The sequence below is a fragment of the Protopterus annectens genome, chromosome 10.part0 (assembly GCF_019279795.1).
Source record: "Protopterus annectens isolate FY-2018-M chromosome 10.part0, PAN1.0, whole genome shotgun sequence".
Lineage (NCBI taxonomy): Eukaryota > Metazoa > Chordata > Ceratodontiformes > Protopteridae > Protopterus > Protopterus annectens.
The window spans coordinates 543,262,808-543,276,377 of NC_056744.1; the positions used below are offsets into that span (position 1 = coordinate 543,262,808).

The window sequence follows — 13,570 nt, forward strand, 5'->3', positions numbered from 1 at the left end:
TACAGAAAATGAAAAAGACCTAAAGCGTTAAACTGATAAAATATATGAATATAGTAATTATAATTAATAGAAGTTCATGTAATGTAACAGAATTAAATACAACTGTACAGCTAAACTAATAACAGAAAAATACTACCATAAAAATATACACCAAAAGAAAGGGAACAAAAAGAATGCCATCACAGAAGCATCAAATAGACAAAAAAGAAAAGAAAATAAGGCAATAGTATCACAAAATCAAAGAAAGATCACATGTGATACAAAAAAATCTCATTACAACAGATCAGAATTTGTTTTAACACAATTTCAAATGAACTAAAAATACCAGTCTAAGCAAAAACACAGAATACAAACGAAGAGTAAAACAACTCAGTGATGACCACAAAGTATTTTACAGAGAAGTACAAAAGAAAACAGCAGCAACAGTAATACCACAAAATCTTGTTGAACATAATCTTCTTCTTTCGTCTTTTTCCCGGTTAGGGGTCGCCACAGCGGATCACCCGTCCGCTCATGAGTGGCAGTTTAGTTTTACGGTGCCAAGGTGCCAGCCCAGCGCCCAACCTTCCACAGAAGGCACACGCATGCCCACACACACACACACACACACACACACATCTAGGACCAATTTGGAGTGTCCAATCCACCTACAGAATGTCTTTGGGATGTGGGAGGAAACTGGAGCACCTGGAGAAAACCCACGTGACCACAGGGAAGACATGCAGACTCCGCACAGAAGGCACCCCAGCTGAGAATCGAACCAGAGAACTTCTTGCTGTGAGGCAGCAACGCTAACCGCTGCACCACCGTGGCCGCCCTTCTTGAACATAATAAAGGAACATAATAAAAATGTTAAATAGACAATCATTAAAACATACTACTATACAGAATATGCAATGAGATAAAGTAAAAATTAGAGAAATTAAGACAAAAGTATTTTGTGTCGGGCTATATGTGTAGATTAGAAATTGTGCTAAAATAAATTCTGATTCCTAACTGGAAAATCCCATGCCCAAATGCAAAACTCAACTTCTGTCTAAAATATTAACACCTTTGAACAATGACAATGTCCTTGGTAAAAAAAATAAATAAATATATGCACATTCTGAATTAAAAAAGAAATAATCCTATACATCTCTGGGGGTTTGGTAGATGGGCACAGCTACTGCAGCAGTGGCTGATGGAAAAATAAATCTCAAGCCTGCAAGTCATCCCAAGAACTATGTACCAATGACTTGCCTGCCAACAATATATAAATTGTATACTATAATACATGCAGAGCTCACTGTTACAAAAAAATAAATCATGGTAATAGAACAGAATAGCAAAAGAAGAAAAGCATATGGAACAAATGATCACCCACCTATTAAATAAAGCCATAAAACAGAGCTTGCAAAAGGCAGAAATAAAGTATGGTAAGGACAGTGTAAAGAAATTTCTGCCATTCATGGATTATGGACTGCTTACATATGCATAAAATATACCCTACATTGTTAAATACACAGCAGCCGTTATGAAACAGTGACAAACCATTTTACAACAGTCATGATAAAGGGGCAAATTATCTAGGAGATAATCTAAAGGGGGATTACAGGGCGATTCTCTCTCACCACTATTGTTTTGCCATGCCCTTAATCCATTGAGTTAGTTACTTAGACTAGGCTGTGGGTACAGTTTGGTTTTCCAGAAACCAGCCTTGCCCTGTGATATATCTCATCTACATTTTGTAAATTATTTAAAATTGCATAGCTCATCAGACAAGCACTTGAAAACACAACTGCCAGTGATGAAAACTTTCTCAGGTAAGACAAGAATGGCATTTGCCTTTGATAAATGGGGGGAAAAGGCAACACTTACAGCAGGTAAACTACCAACAAAATATCAACCTGAGAAAGAAATACGATATGAAAGAAGTTAAACAAGATGGAATGCATAAATACCTGGGAATAGATGAAAGGTCAGTAATAAAGCATGAACAAATGAGAACAAAGCTTAGTAATGAATATTTTGGGAGACTAAAGTGAATCAAGTTCAAGCTATAAATCAGCTTACTCTTCCTGGTTTAACTTACAATTTTACAGTACAAAATCCAGTAGCACCACCAAAGAATGCTCCAGTACACAAATTAGAAGAAAACGAAAAAGGAGCGTAAACCACACACATACAACTGGAACTTTAATGCAAGAACAAGAACAGGATAAGCGCTTTTGGCGTGTGCCTTCCTCAGATCCTGAAAACAATTCCTACACACAACTATTTAAGAACCAGCTAACCAATCTAGTTAAAAGGCAATTAAGCAATTAAAAATTAGGCAGTGAAACATAGCAACACTTACTCCCCATTTGCACAGTGCACTTGTAACAAAAACATGTTTTAAAATAACTTGGATCCAAGCTTAGAACAAAACTACATTTTGTTAAAGACAATCAGCATAGAATACAGATGTCAGCTCTGTAATATTCCTTCTGTATACTTTCTATAGAATAGGTGTTTATGCATGCTTTCATTTCTTTTAGAGATGTGAACATGACATCTTTTAAGTTTGGAGTTATAGTGTAATTCTGCTATTAATGGGTGAGTTTTGTCTATTTTGTTCATAATATGAATTCTGAGTGTTCACCAGACTTCTATGCGATGACAATAGTTGTGTTTGTTGTATATCAGGCTGTGACTGTTGCTTCATTAATATTATGGTTGTGAACCTGCTATGTTAACAATATGAGATCTGAGTTTTTAACAGATTTACAAGCTGTGTAATGGCTATGACAGCAGTGTTTTATTTATTTACTATAAGTTTTAATATTCTATGTTGATTGTCTTTAACAAAATGCAGTTTTGTTCTAAGCTTGGATCCAAGTTATTTTAAAACATGTTTTTGTTACAAGTGCACTATGCAAATGGGGAGTAAGTGTTGCTATGTTTCATTGCCTCATTGTTTTAATTGCTTACTTGCCTTTTAACTAGATTGGTTAGCTGGTTCTTAAACAGTTTTGTGAAGGAACTGTTTTCAGGATCTGATGAAGGCATACGCTGAAAGCTCTTGTCCTATTTTTGTTTTTGTTGTATTAAAGTTCCAGTTTTTGGTCTATGGTGTTACGCTCCTTTTTCATTTTCTTCTAACTTACAATTTGGTACAATTGACTGGCCCCCAAAAGCACTGGATTAGAGGCAAGAAAACTTTTTTTGCCTGTCAGAGCTATTAAAAGTACAAGGCTAGACTATGTAACCTGCAGTCTAGGTATGGACCTCCTAGAAACTACAATTGTGTAAGCTGCAGTTACTCATAATAGTAGCTGTTTGAATTCCTCACTGCTCCGGTAGCCTCTAGGTTATATGGATTGTGTCTTGCCCAAGACACAGCAAATAGCCAGCTTCCAAAAGCTCTATTTCCCTCCTATATTTCCACCCTGACTGCTGACTGGTCAGTCGCAAGGAGGGGAAAAAATCATCAGTGTGGAAAATCTTCAGGACTTTCTTGTCTAATAGCGAATTAGCAGTATACTTATCTTGAACTAAACAAAAAAGAAATAATCCTGTACACCCCTAGAGGGGTGGTGGATGGGTATGGCTACTGCAGCAGTGAGAAATCTTAACATCTACTGTTATAGGCAAGTGCAAATTATACAACTGTGCTATGTTCATTTCCACTGCTGCAATAGTCTTTAGGCTCTATGGGCTAACTGCCAAAGCACATACCACCTGGGAACCCCTGGAGAATGGTCCTAGCAAAGCCAGTCTTGTCTTTAGACAAAGGAACTTAGCATGAAATACTGTACGTGTACGTATATATATATATATATATATATATATATATATATATATTTATACACACACACACACACACATATATATATATATATATATATATATATATATATATATATATATATGGGTCTACTTCTAAAGACCGAACCGACGATTCCCCGACACAGAAATCACCGACGCCAGAAAACCGACAACACACAAACCCGACAACGCGAAACACCGAACACCATAACACCGACACACGGAACGTAAACACACTACACTACATAGCATACACACTAGCCCTGACCCAAACCCTAACCCTAAGGTCCGACACTATCGCACACTTCACCTACCTGCACCCTAACCCTAACTCACTTACCTGACCACTCCTACCTCCGTCACTGTCGCACACTTACCGGGTCGCGATCACACATTACCCTTGTCGGTCTTTCCGCTGTCGGCGAATCACCCTGTCGGTATACGTACCTGTCGGTTATCTGGCGTCGGTGATTTCTGCGTCGGGGGATCGGCGGTTCGGTCTTTAGAAGGGGACCCATATATATACATACACACACACACATATATATATATATATATATATATGTACAGAGGACCATGCACCTGGCTCTAGAAAGCTTCTAGAGTCCACTGTCTTCCACTATACCTTCAAAGAAGATAAGGCCCTTGGAGAGATTACCATGAATATAACAAAAAGCAATAGCAAAGAACAAGCAATTGGAAAGACTTAACTCATGTTCTTTCTTAGTCCAAACATAGTAAACAAACAGCCAACTGGCTTTTCTGAAGGAATTGGTTTTGTCATGTTACTACCTGAGCTGACTATGCATGCCCCGATTCTGCAATTTTTTTTTTTTTTATTTACGGTTCTGAGGATTAGGATATGTACAAGGAGATTTAATTCATAGAAACTATGGGCATGAATGGAGGAACTGTTCTAGCAGATAACCTATCCCAAAACTCAGACCAGATGGACAAAGACAGCTTTCAACTCTAATACTGACATTACAGATGCCACAACACATGGAACAGTTTTTGATGCAATGAAACTTAAATGTGCCTGATTGTGCAGGTTAATTTGGAAATGTGATAAAATCACAAACGGTGCATCCTACTGAAGTCACACCACAACTAGGAATGGAATCAAAGGCTCCAATTCGGTAAAACTTACAGTAAGGCAACAGTATTAACATACTAAGGAGAAACGTCCCAAAGGAGGCAGTATAAATTCAAAGCATAATATTAAGAAAACAATAAAATGAGAGGTCAAGTGCTTTCATCCCTTAATGTTGGGACTTCTTCAGAACCTCAAAAACATAATATCCTGTTTAAATTAAAAATCACGTGACTGAACCTTTCCATTCATAAATTACTCACGCACTTTTTAAAGGGACAGTGTAAAAAAAAAAAAAGAGTCACCTTCTTAGTACTGACATAAATTTAACAAAAAATGTTAAGGTAATTATCAAAAAATATACATTAAAATCATAAAATTCCAAATGATATGTATACTACCAAAAAATATATAAAATACAAACTTAGTAGATGTGATGCATCTTTCCTTAATTTCTTAATATCCATATCAGTCCTAACTTTTAGTTATGTACTTACCATAACTTTAGATGTATGGGATCCATCTCGCCTACATTCTGTACCGATGGGTTCGGAGCCGATCCTCTGCTCCGACTCGGCACGCTATACTATAGAACTAAGTCTCTTATTGGCTGAGCTATCCCCTATCCCAGGATGCACCACCACTGCTTCCCCAGATCTTGTTTGTCCGCACACATGCACACACACATAGACTGTTGATATAATATTGCCAGGTGTTTCAAGATGAAACAACTAAACTCGAACCGTCCGGTCTCTTCTGATCTGCAAGGCAGGGGGAAGGAGGGTGGGTTATAAGGAATGTAGGCGAGATGGATCCCATACATCTAAAGTTATGGTAAGTACATAACTAAAAGATGTTATGTGATCCTATCTCGCCTACATTCTGTACTGATGGGACAGCGTACCTAGCACCTGATTCCTGGGTGGCTCATTGGAAAACACTCCTGAGAACTGTGGAACCGAAGGAAGCTCGCCCCCCGAGATGCCACGTCCAATTTGTAATGAGAAATGAAGGTGTGAGGAGAAGACCACGTAGCCGCAGCACAAATGTCACTAATGGCAAGCTTAGAATGAAAAGCTGCCGAAGTAGCCATAGCCCTGGTAGAATGAGCTTTCACTGTATTTGTAAGCTCTTTATTAGAAATGAAGTAAGTATGACTGATACAGTCTCTGATCCACTTGGCAATAGTGACTTTCGTGACGGCTTTGCCCAATTTATTGTCCGAAAAGGACACAAACAACTGATCTGTTTTCCGTGTTTGGTGCGTCCTATCCAAATAGAAGCGCAATTGTCTGTGAACATCCAAGGTGTGAAAGATGTATTCTGCTCTATTCGAGTACTTTGTGAAGAAAACTGGAAGTTCCAATGACTGTTGCAGACAAAAACTAGAACAAACCTTAGGAACAAAGGATGGATTTGGTCTGAGGGATACTCTATCCTTGTGAAAAACCAGGTATGGTGGTTTGACACATAGGGCTTGAAGTTCCGAAACTCTTCTGGCTGATGTAATTGCAACCAAGAAAGCAGTCTTCCAAGAAAGAAATTTCAAGTCACAAGTTGCTGCCGGTTCAAAGGGGGAAGAGGTCAAAGTACCTAACACAACATTAAGGTCCCACGGTGGAGCGGGATGAGATATCGGGGGCCGAAGCAGCCCAGCACCTTTCATGAAGGCTTTACACAACTTGTTGCTCATCAAAGGTAGTTCTATGCTCTCATGAAAATTGGAAATAGCTGCCAATTGAACCTTGATGGTAGAGACCGAAGAACCTTGATTGAACAGAGAAGCTAAAAATTTCAGAACCTCTGACACCGGGACAGTTATGGGATCTAATCCCCGGAGTTGGGCCCAAATAGCAAATCTCTTCCATTTGCTGTTATACATTTTCTTAGTAGAAGTCTTATGGGCCGAGGACAAGATATGTATGACTTCTGGGTCCTAAGCATGGTTCCTGACTATGGTCGGAAGAGGAGGAGCCAAGCTGTTAACCTCAACGAGTGGAGGGACTGATGAAGCTGTCCCGACTGATGGGTCAAGAGATCCGGAACTTGGTCCAGAAACCATGGACCGTCCAGTGCATATTTCCGAAGAAAGGGAAACCAGACTTGACGAGGCCAGTATGGGGCAACTAAAATCTTTTTGCTCTCCAAGCGAATCGCCTTCTGGATCACCTCGGGAAGAAGGGGAACCGGTGGAAAGGCGTATAGCAGGCCGGTGGGCCAAGCTTGGACTAGGAAGTCCTTGGGAATCTCCCCCGGAACTGGGGTGAGAGAAAAGAACTGTTGGCATTTCGTGTTGAGGTGGGTTGCAAAAAGGTCGCAACAAGGAGTTTCCCATCTTCTGAAAATCTGAGTTGCCACTCTGTCGTTCAGAGACCACTCGTGAGGGGAGAGAATAGTTCTGCTCAGTCTGTAGGCTATCACATTGGATCTCCCAGGAATGTGTGTTGCTACCAGAAAACGTTTGGTTGCAATCGCCCAATCCCATACTTTCATGGCCTCTCTGCAAAGGGGGTAGGATCTGGTCCCTCCCTGCTTGTTCAGGTACCAGACTACTGACATGTTGTCGGACTGAATGGCAATCATGCCTGGGGGGAGGTAATCGTGTAGTGCTTGCAGAGATAGAAGCACCACCCTCATTTCTAGTATGTTGATGTGGAGGAAACTCTCGTCGGGATGCCACTTGCCTTGGGACTGACCTGCCCAGGTAATGTCCCCCCCACCCCGTCTGGGAGGCGTCCGTAGTCAATGTGGCCACTGGAGGTGGTGGAACGAAGGGTCGCCCCTGATCCAGGTTGGAGGAAAGAAGCTACCAACGAAGGTCCTGTTTGCACGTCTCTGTGATCAGAATGAGGTGACAGAGGGAGATCCTGATAAGACCACTGGACTGACAGGAGCCACTGGAGAATCCTCATATGTAATCTTGCCAAGGGGACTAGGAGAACGGTGGCCGACATGGAATCTAACAGTTGTAGGACCATCCTGGCTGGGGCTCGGCGTTTGAGAAGCAAGGCTCGAACTTGAGACTGTAATGTTTCTATCCCCTCTGTAGGAAGATAGACCCGCATTTGCTTTGAGTCTATCTCTACTCCGATAAACCGTATGCGCTGAGATGGCAGCAACACAGACTTTGCCCAATTGAAGGTGATTCCTAGGGAGTTGCCTAGAGATAATAGTGGCTGCTAGGTTTTGTAAGAATAGACGCCTGGAGGTGGCAGTTAGGAGCCAGTCGTCTAGGTATGGAAACACCTGGAATCCTAGACTTCTCAGGTGAGCAGTCACCACCGCCAAACATTTGGTGAACACCCTGGGGGCTGTGGTGAGACCAAAGGGCAGTGCACAGAACTGAAAATGACTGTCTCCCAGGCTGAAGCGCAAGTGTCTCCTGGATGCCTGATCTATCAGGATGTGATAATAGGCGTCCTTGAGATCTATGGAGCACATCCAAACACCTTTCTCCAGCAGCGGGAGAATGGATTGCAAGGTGACCATCCGGAACTTGGACTTCTTGACTGATCGATTTAGCTTGCTGAGATCCAAAATGGGCCTCAAGTCCCCGGTCTTTTTTGGCACCAAAAAGAATCTTGAGTAAGTCCCTAATCCGGTCTGGCCTACGGGGACCGGTTGGATGACTCCTTTTTGAAGCAGCTTTGAGATTTCGATGGCTGCAAGATCCCGTTGACTGGGTGGTGGGTCTGGGATTTTTCGGGATGGTGGGGGGGTTGAGAAAAGGGGATGGTGTAACCTCCGGCGATGATTCGGAGCACCCATCGGTCCTGAGTGATATTCTCCCAGGCCTTTAGGTGCTTCGAAAAATGACCCCCGACTGGCTCCGGAGCTGCACAGTCGGGCAATCCTTCAGGGATGCTGGAAGGTTGAGGAGCCATGAAAGAACTCGTGGTCTCCAGTGTTGTGGGGGCCTCCGCCGCCTCTGGGACGGCGTCTTCCTGAAAAATTTCCCCCTCCTCTGCCTCTAGTAGGGGGATCGCCCTGCTGTGAGGAGTAAGTCTTTTGAGATTTACGGAACCACATTTTCCCCCCTCTTCTAGCCTTGGGATAAGGCCTGAAGGGAGTGGAAAACAGTGCCCCTACGGCAGTCAAAGTCTTACCCCTCTTGTTCACAGCGGGTCAAGGTGTCCTTTACCTTGGGTCCAAACAAAGAAGACCCATCAAAGGGAGCGTCGGCAAAGGAAGACTTGAAGGCTTCCGCAAAATGACACAGGCGAAGCCAGGCTTGTCTCCGTAGAGCAACACCTGTTCCCACCGCTCTACTCGCCCCCTCGGCTGCATACGAAATGAGCCTCATGGACAAGTTCGATATCGATGATAGGGTAGCCAACTGAGAGATAACCGTCTGGGCCAACTGCTCAGGTAGGTTACCAGAGAGAGTATCTGAAAGTTTCTTGACCAGATCCCTCTGAAGTCTGGTGAAGTGCGTCAGATAATTCAGAGACCTTAAAGTAAAGGCTGCTGAAGTAAGGGTGCGCTTCCCGTACTGATCCATGCTCCTGGACTCTTTATTAGGAGGATGGACGGACGTCAAAGCCTCTGCCACATCTTGTTGGGTAGCAGATGCCACCACCAGGGCATCTACAGCCACACCTTTGGAGAGGAAATCCTTTTCGGGGGGGGGGCTGAAAGAAATTTATTAGGGCGAGCTGGCACCGGTTCCACAGAATCCGGGTGTTCCCACGCCCTTCGAGAGATCAAATCCCGAAGCTCATCGAAGGGCGGAGACACCCAGGAGGTGGAGGGCTGAGCCCCGAAGGCCTTGAGGAATACCGACTCCTCAGCGGAAAGGGGTTTGGACTGCCAGTCGCCTCGTTGCTTCAAGATTTCCAAAATGTCCGCAAAGGAGACATCAGAGGATGACTTGAGGGACCCCTCCGCATCATCGAGGTCGGTGTCCGAGGTGAGAGACTTCATCAGGGGAGTCGACGTGCTTCCTCTTGCACTGTCTCTTCCTTGGAGGTTCCTCCGAAGACGCTTCAGAGGGACCTCCAGGAAGGGGGGAGCCCCCAATGGGGGTGACCTCAGGCCCCAGGGCTCCGCTGTCTTGAGACAGGGGGACTACAAAGGAACCAGTCTCCGTGCCAAGGGAAGGTGCCGGTGAGACGGTGGCCAAAGAAGATTTGGCCAAAGCACTCCTCATGGCCCTGAAGGCCGGACCCCCAGAGTCCTGGGAAGGTCCGACCCCCGAGGCCACAACAGCAGATGGCACTCCCGCAGCCGACGCACTGAGAGGGAGGCTCGGAACCGATAACATCGGTCCCGAAGCATCACCCCCAGGGCCGACCGAGGAGGTCCGTGTACCAAACTCCGACCCGAAGGTCGGGGTTGGAGTAAGGGTCGGAGCCGACCCGAAAACCTCCATCGGCTCCACTAGCACCGACTCCAATGGTGCCGAGGTTGCTGGAGGAGGAACCAAGACAACAGGGTGGACCATCGGCTCCGGAGCTGACTGGGCTGGAGCCGAAACCAACTTTTGGAAGACTGGAGACTGAAACAGCCTTTGAAGTACCCTGTCAATGTCCGAATCCGACATCCTCGAAGACCGAGAAGAGATCGAACGAGTTCGAGTCGACTTCTCCACCGGTTCCGAAGGACTGGGGGACCGGCTCCGAATTGTCTCGATAAATGTCGGTGCCGAGGGAGACTCCAAAACCATTGCAATTTCCCTCGGAGCCGAAGTGGACTTCGGCGCCGAAGAGGAAGAGTCTGAGCGGGCAACTCTCATCGGCTCCGAAGACAGTGGAGCCGATGAAGGTGACCCGCCTCTCGAAGCTCTAGCTGTCGGCTCCGAAGCCAGAGGAGTCGAGGCTGGAGGCATCGAGGCAGACCGTTCTGCCCTCGGCTCTGAAGTCCGTGGAGCCGATGGAGAAGCCTGCCGAGATTTCTTTGTGGCCGGTTCCGACGGGCTGGTCGGAGCCGATTTCTTTTTCTTCGAAGGTGAAGAGGAAGAAGATAAAGTCTCCTCAAAAGAAGGTGTAATAAGCCCTTTTAGAATCAATTTGTTTTTCCTCTCTTGGAGGACCCGGGAGGAAAAAGCGTGACAAACGCTGCACGACTCCTGAAGATGTTTAGGGCCTAAACAATACACACATAACGATAGTCCGTTATGGACATTTTGTAACTGCATTTAGAGCATTTTTTGAACCCAGATGGTCTATGCTCTTTAGACATGTTGACACACAATCACTACACAAAAAAGAAACTTTAGTCACAAAAATTGCTTGAAAATGATGAGAATTAGGGCAAGACCCCTCTAACAAACGGGATACTTGACCAACTAATAATAGTACCACAAGACTTACACTAAGTATTTCAATCACGCGCGAGGGCAAGGCCCCTCTAACTTAAACGGGATCCTTTCCCTCAAATAAAAGATAAATTTTTCCACAAAATTTAACTAAAACTCAGTCACACAACAACGATAGCTGTTAAAATAGCTTTTGGGTTGATTATCAAAAAATTCCTGACAGAAATTTCTTAAGAAATAAGCACTTAGCTTAGCCAAGTCCGAGGACACGTCTTTGCTTGTAAAGCGGCAAACGAGATCTGGGGAAGCAGTGGTGGTGCATCCTGGGATAGGGGATAGCTCAGCCAATAAGAGACTTCGTTCTATAGTATAGCGTGCCGAGTCGGAGCCGAGGATCGGCTCCGAACCCATCAGTACAGAATGTAGGCGAGATAGGATCACATAACATCTAGTCCTTTTAAAAGTGTGATTCAGTTCATATGGAAATGTTTTTAACTTTTCCAGCTGAAAGTTAAGATTCCAGGAAGGAGCAACCTGTTTACAAGGTGATTTCCAGCGAAACACTGCTACCAGAAACTGTTTTACTTAGAAAACGTTGAAGAAAAAGAAGGATCCATGGGCAGACATGCTGAAGTGGCCACATTTTGACAAATTTTACATTTTAACAAAGTAGTATGAAGGTTAGTAACTCACACAGACATTTACACATCAGTGGTACAATTCCTGGTAGGGCCCTGGTTATTGTGTTGCCACCAACTAGAAAAGTCTTCTACATGTTAATATAAGATCTTCTAGTAGCTGGATTTCTTGCCTCCTTTAGCACCTGCTGCACCTTTTCAAAAGGAGGTGCCTAAAACGTATTAGAATCCAGTCAGAAAATTTAAGATTTTGGCCTGGGGTGTGTCAACCTCCCAGTCTTCAGTGAGTAGGATCCAAATTGTGAGGAAGCGTATGGTAATTGCCCTTGGCAAATTCCATAAAAAGGGAAATCAATATTACCTGGACCAAAAGAGGTCACCAGAAATACTCATTGAGGAGTCCTTCTGAATCTTCAAAATTACCCTGGATATCAGTGAAAATGGTGGAATACATAAAGAAACATTACCTTGAAGGGAATGAAAAAAAAGTATCTACTGTTTGTTTTGAAAAGATGCCAACAGATATCTTTGATGTGTTCCCCAGAACTGGATCAAAACATGGAATCCTTTTTCAAATTGTAATTGTTAAGGGTCTGTCCTGGTTCTGCTCAGTCTGCCACTATGTATTGCCCTGATGGACAGTGATGTGCTGGGGGATGGAGTTAAGGAATGCTGAACAGCTAACTCACAAGTGCTCACAGCCTCCCTGTATAGACAGTACAGCCTTGTGCCTCTTAACATGTTGATCAATCACATCGCTGTGGTGCTGTATAACGGTTTGAAAATGCTGTGCTTTGGCATGTCTGAAGAATCCCATAGGCCTTGCATCTTAGCCCTCATAGGAACTACCCTCCAAGGAAATTGAGGAGTCTGCTGTAGTTAGAGAGAGATCTGGAGGATGAGGAGAAATAGGGGAGACATCCAATTGCTAATAAATGCTAATAATGCAGTTCCCTTTATATGAAGCCCAAGATAGGTATCTGAAAAATCTAAAGGATGAAAGTGTTGGGTCTGTGTGTTTTTTAGATAATAAAATCATTTTCACATACAACCTGGTGAGAGGAATCATGAGAAACAATGATGCCATGAACCTCAGCATCCTGAGAATTCTCAGGCTGACGTCTGAGAATGATTTGAGAAACTCTGGAAGGTTCCTAGATAAAACTTCATCTTCCATACATGGTCAAGAAGTATTTCTGAATGGTTATCTGAAATCCCAGATTGGTCAGAAAAGTTGAAACTCATGTTAAGGACTGTTGACGTAAGAGGAGAAAACTCTGCAAAGACAAGTAAACCATACAAAAAAGGGAAACATATTTCGCTCGAAGGGAGAGGAGGAACTGCCCTGAAAGCAGGTACAAACTTCAACATCCAAGAGTGTCACAATCTGTTGTCCATAAGGAACAAATAGCCAGTTGGTGGAATAGACTTTAAGAGATTATGGCAGAAGGGTAGGAGGGAGGGAAGGAGGCATGGAAGCATAACCTTCCTGAAGCTCTATACCATCCTTTTATTGGAAAGGCTCCTGTTTTTGCTCCCTTCCTGTCATCTTTATTGATTGTTAGAAGTGAAGGAGGATCTGGGAGATGTGAAATGGTGTGTGTGTGTGTGTGTGTGTGTGTGTGTGTGTGTGTGTAGGGGGGGGGCATGAAGAATCTTACAAAGTCCATAAAATAATTTCTCTTTCATGAAATTTTTGGTGGAACAGAGTAGCATATGGGCCCAATAAAATCTGTTCCTTTAAAACTAAATTTAAAAATTCAAACTTTTCAGCAGCAAACTTCTGAATTCATACCC

At 43.7% G+C, this 13,570-nt stretch overlaps 1 protein-coding gene across 1 annotated transcript in view; it reads right to left on the reverse strand.

Annotated features, from left to right (window-relative positions):
• Positions 1-13,570, reverse strand: part of LOC122813214 (4-trimethylaminobutyraldehyde dehydrogenase-like) — a 958,904-nt gene that overhangs the window by 11,967 nt on the left and 933,367 nt on the right. The gene's annotated exons all lie outside the window — the stretch shown is intronic.